This window comes from Strix uralensis, chromosome 11, assembly GCF_047716275.1.
Source record: "Strix uralensis isolate ZFMK-TIS-50842 chromosome 11, bStrUra1, whole genome shotgun sequence".
Taxonomy (NCBI): Eukaryota; Metazoa; Chordata; class Aves; order Strigiformes; family Strigidae; genus Strix; species Strix uralensis.
The window spans coordinates 8,524,185-8,537,655 of NC_133982.1; the positions used below are offsets into that span (position 1 = coordinate 8,524,185).

Sequence of the window (13,471 nt, forward strand, 5' to 3'; positions counted from 1 at the left end):
GTTGTTGCATGCTAGTGAGGGCATACAAGAAAAGAAATTTAAATAAAGACAAGAAATCATACAACGTTTATAGTACAGAGATAATGTGCACTGCAGTGATGTTTAAGAAAAGTCTTAAATTACTGTGAGCAGTTTGGGTAAAAAATGCGAGTAGTGTTTCAGTTGTATTACCTGGTCAAGGCCACCCTATAATCTCCCAGGAGGGGCTGGGAAATCCATTTGCGGAAAAGGTATTTCATGTATTATGCTTGTTACCCAAGAATCCCTCATTACTTAACCAGCGGAACTGAAAAACAGAAACAACTGCTATCGCAGTTTTATGTGGTTGTGTGTAAACAACAGTATTTTAACGTAAGGTAATTTTAAAAGGGAGGAATTTCAGTGTAATTCTTTATTGCCACTTAAGTAAAAATACAGTATATGCTGGTTATCTGTATGTTGAAAATCGTAAGGTTGAAGCTTATGTTAAAGCATAAGATTGCAGTTTATCACTGTATAGTCCAGATTCTCCTCCATATGGGACAGACAGGGATGAAAGAGCTTTTCTTTCCATATGTTGTTCTATGAGTACTAAACTACTAAAGGGGAAGCCACTGTCCTTACTCCACTTCAGGCTCATAGGATTTCAGGCTGAAGACTTGTCCTTGTAAACCTTAATTGTCAGGCTTCCTGAACCTAAATTCTCTGATAGTTTAGCCCTTAGCTGCACCTGGAAATATCTAAAGCTATTTTAAAAAATGCAGTGTTGCCTCTAATCAGCAGCTGCATTATTGCTTCCCCTTCATCTTCTGATCATAAAGGAAAAGTGTTCTTGAAAAGGCCATAGCTGCTCAGCTCTTTTGGTCAAAGTCTTATGATTCTAAGGAAGAATCTCGAAAAGCACTTTTTGTGCTGTTACTTGGTTAATGACAGTTCAGGTTGGAGACTGGGCATGAATTTAAACAAGAGCTAGGTCTTTAAAAAGTGACCTTTGCTTAAGGCTGTGAACATGAGAAACCACTTCAAGAATCATAATTTTACCATTTCTCCAGCTGTTCTGATAAGAACATTTGCTAAGAAATAATTTGTGAAAATACCATGGTTTAAACCTCTTCCAGTTTATATTCCTGTGCTAAAGGTAGAGAAATCTAGCAAGAAGTGATCTGTTCAAGGCTACCGCCTCACAGAGAAATACAGAAGATCCTGGCTTTGTCCAAAACAAAATCTTGGTTGTAGCCTTTTAACACATCAGGGTTTAGGTGCTTTTGCAGACTTTTTTTATCCATTTCCCCTGTAATCTGTGTTTAGATAAACAAGGCAATGCTTTCACGCTTTAAGTTATTGCAGTGATAGAGGCTGCGGAGCAGCCATGCCAAGAAGGCCCAGAGGTCCTGGTGAACAGCAAGCTGCACGTGAACCAGCCATGTACTGGCAACAGAGATAGCCAGAAGCATTCTGGTCTGTATGAACAAGAATGCAGCCAGTAGATCAAGGGAAGTAATTACCCCTCTCTACTCATCATTCAGTAGACCGCATCTAAAATACTGTGTCCAGTTTTGGTCCCCCCAGTACAAGAAAGATATTAATGAACTGAAGTTCCACAGAGGCCACCAAAGTGGTTGGGGCTGGAGGCCAGGTTCTTTGAGGAGAGGGTGAGGGAGTGGGGCTTGCTCAGCCTGCAGAAGGGGAGGCTTTGGGGGGAACCTATAAGCAGCCTTCCAGTGCTTACAAGAAGATCTTCAGGGAAATGAAGCCAGGCTCATCACAGTGGTATGCGACAGAGAACGAGAGACAATAGGCATATGTTTAAACGAGAGGTTTAGACTGGATATAATCAAAATCTTTTGCCCCACAAGGACAATCATACATGGGAACAGATAGCCCAGAGAGGTTGTGTGGTCTCTGTTCTTGGAGGTTTTTAAGACCAGACTGGATAATGCCCTGAGCAACCTGATCAGGCCTCACTGAATGACCCTTGTTTGAGCAGGATGTTGGACAAAAGACCTCTGACATTCTTTGCAACCTGAATTGTTCTATGATCCTATGAACTGTTGTATGTTTGTGCCTATCTGTACATGATACAAGAAGCAGACATGTTTCCAGAAGTCAGAATTTTTTTTGAAAAAACTAGAGCTTCTATTCTAGGGCTAATCCATGCATCTCAGCAAAGATGGAGTATAATATCAGTATGATACATTGGCCTCTATTACCTGTGTAATAGGACATTACTATTAGAACAAACTAATACCTTACTATAAGCCTTGCAAGGAAGAGATATTTGCTTGAGATATTTTTATTTTGATGTAGATATAAACAAAAGGAAGAACATACTTCTTGCAAGGAAGAATCTTTCTCTGTAGTATCTTTTGGCACTGCTGTGAGGCAATTAAAGCCTTGCAACATCAGTGCAAGAGACATAATGGTAGTTCTCATAGCTGGAGAAAATAAAGCAGTGATGCAGTCACATGCACTTCACAAGTTAAGAGGAAGAGCTGAAAGCAGAATCAGAATCCACTAGTTTTTAGACACTCCACAAAACATGCAATTGCTGAGTCAAATGTTCATTGTAAGTACTTTGGGTACTTGCAAATGCTTTTAGTCTACTGGAGAGAGCATTAAAATGTAAGATTTTTAATTTTTTTTTCCTGAGGACCCATTTTCCCTTGAGAGCTGTGTGAAAAGCAGCTCAAGAAAGCACTATGTGTTTCTTGAAGTGTTCAGGGCTTTAAGCTTGTGCTCTCTGCAGGACCTGAACATGCAGCAGTTACGCTTTATCATGACATCCGTGAAAAGAGGGCTTTTATCCCAATTCTCAGTTTTGTCTGAACTTAAGTCTCCTCATGGCTCATGGTGCTATTTTCCAGAAAAAATGTCTTACACAACTGGTTAAAACACATATAGGATGAACTGTTTGGTTTTGATCCTGGTAGGTAAATGCACTGTCATTGGAGTACATGACATTCCTTTCCGGTTTTGTGGCAATACTTACTGTACTGCCCTGTAGCCCTGTAGGTATGGATGACAAGGAAGATGCGTCATTGTTCTCAGATGATAAGGTTGCATGAAATACTGGTGGAGATGCATACTCTGGAGTATACTCATGCATGAAGGGATCATTTTCTTTTGAAGTAGAAGTAAATGAAGAGGAAAGGAAAGTTGGCAAGAAGGTATACAAAAAGTCTTGGAATGGAGAAATATGTCAGTTATAACCAATGTGAGGTTTGGAATCTAGATAAGGATTTTCAAATAGCAGTACTTCTGCAATGCAGACATCCGCTGATATCCACCTGGACTACCAGTGGGAGCTGCACAGAGGAGTATCTTGGGACAATTGGCTGTTCTGGACTATTAAGATGAAGTTTCCTTCAGAAAATAGCCCTTCTAGTCACAGACTTAGTAATGAAAAATCAGCCACATCGGAACAACTTATTGTTTTATTACTTAAAAGACGGGTTGAATATTTCCATTCTATTAATTGAATGAAGTAGTTTTTGAACTTCATTTTGTACATTGATGTTAGGAATATTTGTGAGCATGTCACCAGCTAGCGTTATTTCCAGAATTCTGTCTTTCCTTTTACTTTCTGAGAGATCTCCCTCCCAGACACACTTGTCAACTACAACCTTTGTAGAAGTTCCTCTCCCCAAGTCAGTTGTACCATAACCCTGATCATTTTCAAAGAGTGAAATCTTCTGGTTTTACTCCTAAAACATTTCTACAAGAGAGAGGCCTGACCTTGCAACTTTTTCTTTCATACGTCATCTACCTTTGTGTGTTAAGGGTTCACAGGATCTAATCCTTGAAGAATTTAGTGAAATTCTTTCACATGAGTACAGTGGTTAGATTTAGCTAAGATTTTGTAATGTGGTCATAGCAGGCAAGTTACTTTTTGAACCCAAACAAACAGCTCACAACCCAAGTTTTGTAACACTAACCATGAGTGGTGACACTGTTCTGGTGGGTGTGCAAATCTAGATGCTTGACCAATGTAGTCCAGAATGCCAAGTGATGTCTAACATGGGAACATAGGGCTTCTTGGGTTCATTTCCATTTTCTCCAGTAAGGTATTTTTCTTGCAGTGACTGTAGAAGAGTAATCTCTGCCTACCAGTTGTTCCACTTTGGATTTGTTGTGAGTGACAGCCAAGTGATTATCTTAGTATGACACTGCAGGGTTCTCTGGAGGATTTAGTGAGATAGTAATTCCAGTAAAAATTGAACAGAAAATTCATATTTTTTCAGATAAACAGAGATGGAGAAGTCATATTCTTATGTATAGACTTTCGTCATTCCATCTCACTGTTAAGAGCCTGAGTCCACAAAAAGAGCTTCATTCACAGAATCACAGAATCATCAAGGTTGGAAAAGACCTTGAAGATCACCTAGTCCAACTATTAACCTAACACTGACAGTTCCCAACTACACCATATCCCTCAACGCTATTTCAACGCAACTCTTAAACACCTTCAGGGATGGGGACTCCACCACTGCCCTGGGCAGCCCATTGCAACGCCCAACAACCTGTTCTGTAAACAAATACATCCTAATATCCAGTCTAAACCTTCCCTGGTGCAGCTTGAGGCCATTCTCTCTTGTCCTATCGCTTATTACTTGGTTAAAGAGACTCATCCCCAGCTCTCTGCACCCTCCTTTCAGGTAGTTGTAGAGGGCGATGAGGTCTCCCCTCAGCCTCCTCTTCTCCAGACTAAACCCCCCCAGTTCCCTCAGCCGCTCCCCATAAGACCTGTGCTCCAGACCCTGCACCAGCTTCATTGCCCTTCTCTGGACACGCTCGAGTAATTCAATGTCCTTTTTGTAGTGAGGGGCCCAAAACTGAACACAGTAATTGAGGTGCGGCCGGTTGAGGTTTTAGGAATGACATCAGAATGATCCCCTGGGATCACTGTGTGGTCTGCTCCTCTGGATAAGTTGCTGAAGAAGGAAGCATAGGAATAAATGTAGAAGACCTTTCATATCTTGGGGTTCTAACAGTTGATGTAAACTAGAAACAGACAGCAGGGACAATGTCACCTCAATTCTCCACAAACATACCGGGCCTATCTTTGGGAGAATCACATGGACAGATCTCTTAAGGGCCTCTGGAAAGGACTCCTTAGGCATCCTGCCATGCAGAAGACCACTGGTCTCATGCAAAGTGACCCTGTAGCACCCAGAAATCCTCAGTCACAAAGAAGATTAAGTCATTACAGCATTTCATACTAAGGAAGAAACAAAGTGCATCAAAAGCTAGGTGGAATCAACTCTTGTTGTCACAAAGCATTTGTGATAGGGCAGGTACTTTTGAAGTGGTTATGCTAATAAAACTTGGACAAAGCTCATGTTCTACATAAGAGAGAGATCTGGGGACCTGTAAGTGCTGACTTACTTTAGGAGTTCTAAAATGATTAGAGAAATAAAATTAGCATAGCAGAAAGCAAGAGAACATGAGAGGAAGGAAGGAAAGAAGCAGCAGGGGAAGCAAGACAACATCTGTATTGTTCATAGTGATAGTGGTATGTCTGTATACAAAAATTCCCTGAGGAGGAAGAGGAAGTGACAGAAATTTTTGAAGTGTAGGCTCCAAAAGAATGAATGTTTAGGTAGAAGTAGGGAGCCTGGATGAAAGATTAGCTGCAATTCCAAAATCAAGCTGATACCTGCCTAAAATTGTATGAAACACAAGACTAAAGACATCAGTGTGTTGTCTGCATTAAACCAGGATAAACAACTACCAAAGAACAGAAGAATTCAGGCTCTATGTCTGTCTTTTTTTGGTGCTCAATTATTCCAAAACATTTAGACATGTATTTCTAAAGAGAATTTTTTTCCCTTCTATACAAGCTATAACATAGGGTGAGAAGCCCAAGTTTCACAAGGACAGTACCTATCTAAACAGTAGTACAAGACCCTCCCAGAAGTATCTGTGTTTGGCATTCAGTGTTCAGGTTCAGTGAAATAGCTCATCTTTATGGGAGAGAAAGAATAATAAAGGAAATAAGATTCCCACACAGCCATCCACATAAGCTTTCATGCACTAGACAGAAACAAAGGTACTTGGGTGGACTTTCTGTCTCCTGCTGTGCCCTTCAAAATCAGAAGATTGCTGTACTTTACTGGTTAGCCTGTCTTTCTAGTGAGTCTCAGAAGTGCTAGTTAACTTTGCCTTTTCCTGCCCAAGCAAAAATGGTACCATGTTCCTGAGTGCCTGGTTACTGAAGCAACTGGAACAACTGAAGAGTATGAGTGTTGCACAGACCAGATTCTGTTCTGGAATGACACTGGATTTTTTTTCTCCCCCCCCATCACCAAGAGTGAAATGACATCAAACAATTGGTGTTACTTTCAGGAATCACCGATACCAGCTACCACAAAAATATCATTTAAGTGTACCCTTTTGGTTTAGTCAAATCTTAAAATAGGCCTCAAAACTCATACTCTAGAAGCCAAGAGAGATGCCTTTTCAACACATTGGGAAGAGTGCATGGAGATGAGATTGCTCGTTTCTGGTTCAAAAGCAAGATTGCTTCAGAGCTGCTATATTCTTCAAATCCGCACCAAATCTCTCCTGGGAATGAAATATTTTATTAAACACTGCTACTAAGCAGATCCCCCCCCCCCCCCCCCCCCCCTTAAAGTTTTCTTCTAATCTGTAGCTTTTCTGTCTATTAAGGATGGCCATCCTGACTGCTACCAGGTTTCACAGGGGTGCTGTGCTGTCTTGAGTTTCAAAGACCACTACAACTACTAATGTAGGAATACTCATAAAGGCAGTTACACAAAGAACACAAATATTTCTACTCTTATAAACTGATCCAGTATGGGAAAGAAGCAAAGCCTTGCCTCGGTTCCAGATTCTTACTATGCAGCATAGCATGTTGTTGCCATGCTACCAGAATTGCTTGCCTTGATATTTAAATTTACCCTTAACAGATTTGCATTTAAAAAGGATGATCTGTTAACAGTACATTAAAATATAAAATAACCTGACAAGACATAGGCCTTGTCACCGATTTGTTCATGTATTTTTGACCACTACGGATTTTCATTTTCTTTCCTAAATAAACCCCACCTTAATAACAAATCTCAGAGATGAATGAACCAATGAAATATGGAAAGATTCTGTTTGGTATTGCGCTAAAGGTTTATATCAAGGGAGGAATATAAATTATAGTTTCAATGCTTAACGAAAATGTGCATTTTGTGTACCTCAGTAAGTGCCTCTTGCCATCCTTCACAATCTCTGATTTAGCACTACAAAGGGAAATCAGCGTGTAATGATATTTTCTTGTTATTGCTGGGTTGTGGAGGAGAAAGGAATGTTATTTGTAGATATATATATACACATATATAATGTCCTTTAGGCACAAAATCTTGTGTTACTGGAAGACAACTCTTGATTAGAGATAAGGCAGCTTTAAAAAGAAACTTATCCCTGTGATATTCTTAGCCAGTCAATCAGCGTGGCTTTAATTATGTAGAAGTATTTGACATATTATGGCCCTGGAGATAAGAGCTGTTGCATACTGGATGATAGAAAGGGAAGGAATTCTGTTTGCGACTAGAAATTCCATGTTCAGTGCTGCATCAGAGGCATAAAATGAGCAGTGGAGAGAAACACTTCCTAGTGAATGCTGTTTTGCATTGCATTTCTGATTTTAATATTGTGAAGGTGGCAGAATTCTTCATTCCTCATAAAAGACTACTACTGCTTTCTTGATGGAAGACTTGCCTTGAAAATATCTGAGTGGTATCAGGAGTGTGCCGTTAAGTCAACTGTGGTTGTTTTTTTCTTTTTTTTCTTTTTTTTTTTTTTAAATAATAAAGGGTTTTTCTTTGTGTTTTCAATGGTAGGTGGAAATCTCCCTCTGTTCTTCCCTAAGTAAAAGGCACAGAAGGTGTCTGCTGTGACATTTGCTGTTTTCAGTACTTGGAAAGAGACCACCTTAGGGTTTTTAGCACATCTATTCCACACCTATCTGCAGTGATAATAAATTATCTCTACAGCATGTGTTTCATCTGATATTAGTCCTCCATTTATTATTCAACTCATACGCATCATAACTGGACCCACCAACTAGCAGATGATCTAATTAGAAATAATGATTTGGGGAAAAAAATGTGCTGTTAAGATTATATTACTCTAGGGATGAATAACCTTGTGTCAGTTTTATTGCAGCATAAGATGTATACATTGGTACTGTAATTCTTTTGTACTGTCATGGTAGGTAAGATTTAGCTTTTGAACTTCTTATCAGAAAGTGTCAAAGCAAAGGAAATAAATTTGATGGCCCTGTTTTACAGATAGGGAGTCACTGAAATGACTTGCCCAGAACCATTCATGCTCCTGGGTAACTGAACGAGGTATAATATCAAGATCTCTGGAATAGTTGCCTAAAGGTTTATCCATGGTACTATATCTTAACTTGATTCTTGCTTTGTACAATAGCATTTAGGAGAATAACAAACTATTAGCTGATCTGCTTTCTGTCATACACCTTTCTCACATTTTGGTACAAGAATGATTTGCTTCATGAGAAGATACTTTGTACAAAACATAGTAAAGAACCTTAGTGATCTGTGCTTTGCTTCCTCAAGACTGGAATGAGGGGAAACTAAGTATTGGTGTGGGGGGGTATTTATTACAGCACTACTAGCCCTTTGGGACAGTATTTTATTTTTTTTTCTTGTGCACATCTCTATATTTGTTTTGGAGGTTTTAAATCAGAATTTAGTAAAATCTCTGGCTTATTCTTAAGCCAACATTGATTTAACTTAGATTTGTTAACACTTTTTAGTGCTGGGAGTCTAAGGATATTTTATGGTTTAGTTAAGGGTCCAGCTGTTAGTGTGGGAGAATTGCAGCTTTGAGTTTATACTCACACAGGCTCCAGGAATGAAGAAACTGTGAATGTGTACTTTAAACATCTGTGGACAATATGATACCTTTAAATAATTTTGGAATTCTTGAGATTGGCAGTGCTATAGCAGTAATAATAGAAATAAGTTCCTTATTATTAACCAGCATCTGTTTGAATGATACACGCTCAAGTTATTGGTTTGCTTTCTGATGGTAATGAACATTTTTATAACCATTCATAATAAATATAAACAAGCCAGATACCATCCAGAGTTTCTGAACCAGCTGTTTTATCAGTAGATAGTCCATGGTTTTACATATTTTCATCTATGTAACGATAATCCTAATTAAATTAATGCAGTAATTAAGGTAATATAACCTGCTATAGTACTGGTAAATACCATCACAACGTTGGGAAACATGACATCTGTATACTGCTGCTCTAAGTTTCCCACCCTCCCCATGCTCTGGCACAATGAATCTTGTCTTTTGATGGGATGAAATCCATATTACCTTTAAGATGGTATCTCTGCATCATCAGATGAACTTGTGACTCCAACTGGGGCTGACAACTGAGGTTGACCCTTGCTGACTGGATGACAACTTGTAACATGTCGGTCCCATTGACACAATGGCTGCCATCTCCTCAGGCAGGACTCATAGTAGTCTTTCCTCCTCATCTCTTCTTCAGACCATCCTGTGAGGCCTGTGAGGCTCAGCAGGAGTGGCTTCTCTTGCTGAGCTGCATGCCACGCTTCCTATCACAAGATGCATGCTGAAGACTGCAGATACCCTCTCATATCATAAACACAAGCAACGGGGGAAATTCAATCAGGAATTTTTAAACAGTAAAGTTTGAAGTTTACCATACATGTGGAACTAAACTAAACAACACAGTAGCATCCTGAATGAAATGGAGGTGCTTGAAAAAAAATTAAAAATCTTCATTGTAGTGAAGCCTGAGTCAACTAAGTGTATAGGACCCCTTTGTGGTAGGCATTTACAAAGACAGCAGTAGACTGTCATTGCTCAAAAGACTGACCTATCTAAATAGACTCGATGGTTTGGTATCCACTGTTTACATTTATCTGAGAGAGGAAATGAATATTGCGACAGTGTAAAAACGTGGTACGGAGAGAATATAACTTCATATTATGGTAGAGATAGGATGTGAAACACTGGATTTAATCAGTAACACACAGACCAAACATTTACTGAAAACTTGGAATATGGTATGTCTATATTTATCAGTTAAATATAGGTATGTCTATAATTATCAGTTAAAATGGCTTAAATGTACTTAACTGGAATATCTTAATTTGGTTTTGCTGTTCAAATTTTGCTCTTAACCTTCTTGCTGGCTTAAACAATGAAAATAAAAATAATTACTTTTATAAATGAATGTATTAAATAATTTGCCTATGTAAATACGAATAGCATGTGGAAAAAAAGTTCTCTGCCATGGAGACTACAAAAGGATGGTTTTGCAGATATTACACTGTTCCATTGTTGTTGTCCTTGACCAGTACTGTGTCAATGTGTGGGGTGTGGGTGGTTTGTTTTTGTTTTTTAAACAAACTCCCCAAAGTTCACTTCATTCATCTGTCACCTGTAGACTTACTTACAGATTTTTAAGCTCTTTGTGGCAAGAATGTCCACAGAATACTTAACATAATGAAATCTTGGTTAATGGACTTTTCCACAACACATATAATTTAGGATTTATTTGCCCTCAGCTGACAGTTGTTAGTACAGCAAATACAAGATGAAGAATTAAATGGAAAGGAAAATATTATGTGACTGTTCAGGGCTTGAATATGATAGAGAGATATCAAAGGGCACAGAAGTTGATTACAGCCTTGCAATGCTAGGCTACATATGATGGTACAAAGTTGTATCCTGCAGGGAAGCCTTCTAAGTGCCTGGGCTGAGAAAGCCCAGGAAAGGTCTGCAGTGTTAAGTCGTTGTTGTTCTACAGTTGTGGGCAACTTCTATTATTAAGGGACTGTTGCGTATCTTTGCAATTTAAGTGGCTGGAAGCTAACCTTTCATTTGAACTGAGTGCAGCTCAACAGTATTTCAAGGCTTCAATTTTGTTACAAGTTACAAACTTCCCTGCAGTACTCTGGTCCTCCAGAATGGCCCACCAGACCCTGCAGGACTATAGCTGTCTCTTTGTAACATAGGAAGTTCTAGTAACCACTAGGAGGCTGCCATGGTGTAGCTGTTAAGACCATAATAATTAAGTTTAGAAAGATGAAACCTAGTTGACTTAATGATAGAAAAATAGGAATTTTCCTAATTGTTAGAGGAATTAGTCTACATCTCACTTTCCTAATGAGCACAACAATTATATAACATAGTATTCTTTAAGGATCATATTCTGCCAGCCATACTACTTTGTGCCATATAGATACGTAACTGTAGACAAGGCATTACTTACTCTAAACCTGAGACCAAAATTTATACACGTAGTGTCCTGGGCATCAGTTGAAGACAAACCGATATATTTGTGAATAATCAAAACACTGAAGAATAAGTATTAGCAAGAGTCATATTGCCATTTACACTCTTGCCTTAGTAGCTACTTACTGCATGTGTAGTGATGAGAGATGCACAGTACTGAATTGGAAAATTTATAGGTAAATACAAAATAGACTGACCTACAACGTACCAATGTGATGTCTTGGGTAAGACATTTCAGTGATCTGTCAACTATATAATTTTGAAAGGAAAAACATTAATTGTCAAAAGTGTTATTCAAGTGCATAGCTACATTTTCTGAGAACCTAGGAAATGTGTTGTTTATTTAAATGTGTTAAGCAAAACAGAATTTTCTTATGACAAATTAAATAAAATGCAGGGGAAATTCTTGTTTTCATACTAGCTTTACTATCTTTCTATCTCTAAAGCTTCATGAGTATTCCCCTAGTCCTTTGATAGCCAAGATGGCACAAGTAAGGTAATAAGCAGATATGGAGCATGAGTTTTCCTGTGTGTAGGTGCCTTCCATACTGCTGCCCAGCTGTAACCTTCCTGTGTACTGGGGTACAGCAACCTCGCACTGCAGGATTAATGCCTTTTATCTGATAGATCTGTTACATACGTTTTTTTTTCCATGTGATACCATTAATTTACATGCTGCAGTTAGGCGAACTGCAGTCCAAACCAAATCTCTTGTTTAGGCCAACTGTATATCTCATTAACCCTGCTGACGCTGCATCTTATTCAACCACAGGGTACACTACTAACGAGAATGGCTGAAGCTGTATTAATACTTTTTGAAATATTGCATAACAGTGAGTTTTCAGCCTTCTTCCTGTTCCATGCTGCATTGTTGCCTACTTAGCCTGTCGGTTACTGACAGCGAAAGTCTATCTGTGAAGAAAAAGAAAAAAATCAACCCCAACCCCAGACTTAAAGTCTCCAAATAGTTAGGATTTTGATAGATCACTAGAACTCTCAATGTGTCCCCATCTCTAGCAGAGCACAGGATGGCAGAGAAGACAAAGGAGAGATAGCCAGCTGTCATCTCCTGTACTTTCCTGAAGTAGTTATTGAGCCTGGAGAAATGACATGCATACAGTCAAAGACTATTCAAGAAGTGTTAGTCTAAAAAGATATAAAGAGCATAGTATGAACTGCCAAAGGCTCATGACAATCTGATCTACAATTTCTGCTCTAATATTTGTGTTTACTTTTATTTTCATAATGACAATATTTCAGCTTTATCACACACCTGTAGAGGGCAGGATCTAGAGTCTCCAGTGTTTGAAACAGTTGCTCTCCATATAATGACTTGCAAAAGTGAGATAAACATTTGGTTATCATCATGAAGATCTAAAGGAAAATGAATGTTTCCTCAGACTTTCAGCAGACTGATGTTATAAGGGGAACTATGCTCATAAGTGATTCATCTATTGGGGTTTCATTTCCCAGCAACAGACCTGTTTGATTTTTCCTTGAAGTATAAAGATCCCCTTGTGTTGCTACAGAAATCACATAAGATCAAGATGCCTTTTTCCAAAGATGGTCAGAGACTTTAATAAATATTCAATCCCTTCCTTTTACCAGAACCACCCAAGATCAGGAGTAAACAAGTGCTTTGTTGCCCCTGCTTTGTCTGAGGAAGCTTAGTTCTTCAGTTTTCAACAACTTCTCCAACTAGATAAGATCCACATGCCTCCCTTCTTTACAAGAATCTGATGGGATAAAACTTGTGCATCAGAGCCTAGGCAGCTGATGATATCTGACCTCCTGACTTTAAGTGGAGCCATTTAAAAACTAGAATTAATAACTACAGTTTCAGCACAGAAGAATCTGTTCAGCCAAGGATTTCACTTGAACTTTGCCTACAGATTTCTTGAAGAGGATCTCCACCTTTACTGAAAAACTTTTTCAAACTAGAGTAGGTGGTTGAGATAGCCGAAGTCACATTTTTTCAAAGAATCCTTTAACTGCAGGCTAACTGCATATTTTATTTTGTCCACATACATTTTGTGTATTGAGTTTGAAGGCAATGCTCCCTTACCTCCCAAAGGATGAAAAATCCTTTTAAATACTGTGCTTCACCTTTGAAGTTATTTCATACCCTTCATTTTGAACCATTCATGAAGGTATTTAATTATTTTTCAAA

The 13,471-nt window shown here is 38.8% G+C and overlaps 1 protein-coding gene across 5 annotated transcripts in view; it reads left to right on the plus strand.

Moving 5' to 3' along the window:
- The window catches only part of APBA2 (amyloid beta precursor protein binding family A member 2), a 122,815-nt gene that overhangs the window by 17,168 nt on the left and 92,176 nt on the right, over positions 1-13,471 (plus strand). The window lies entirely within an intron of this gene.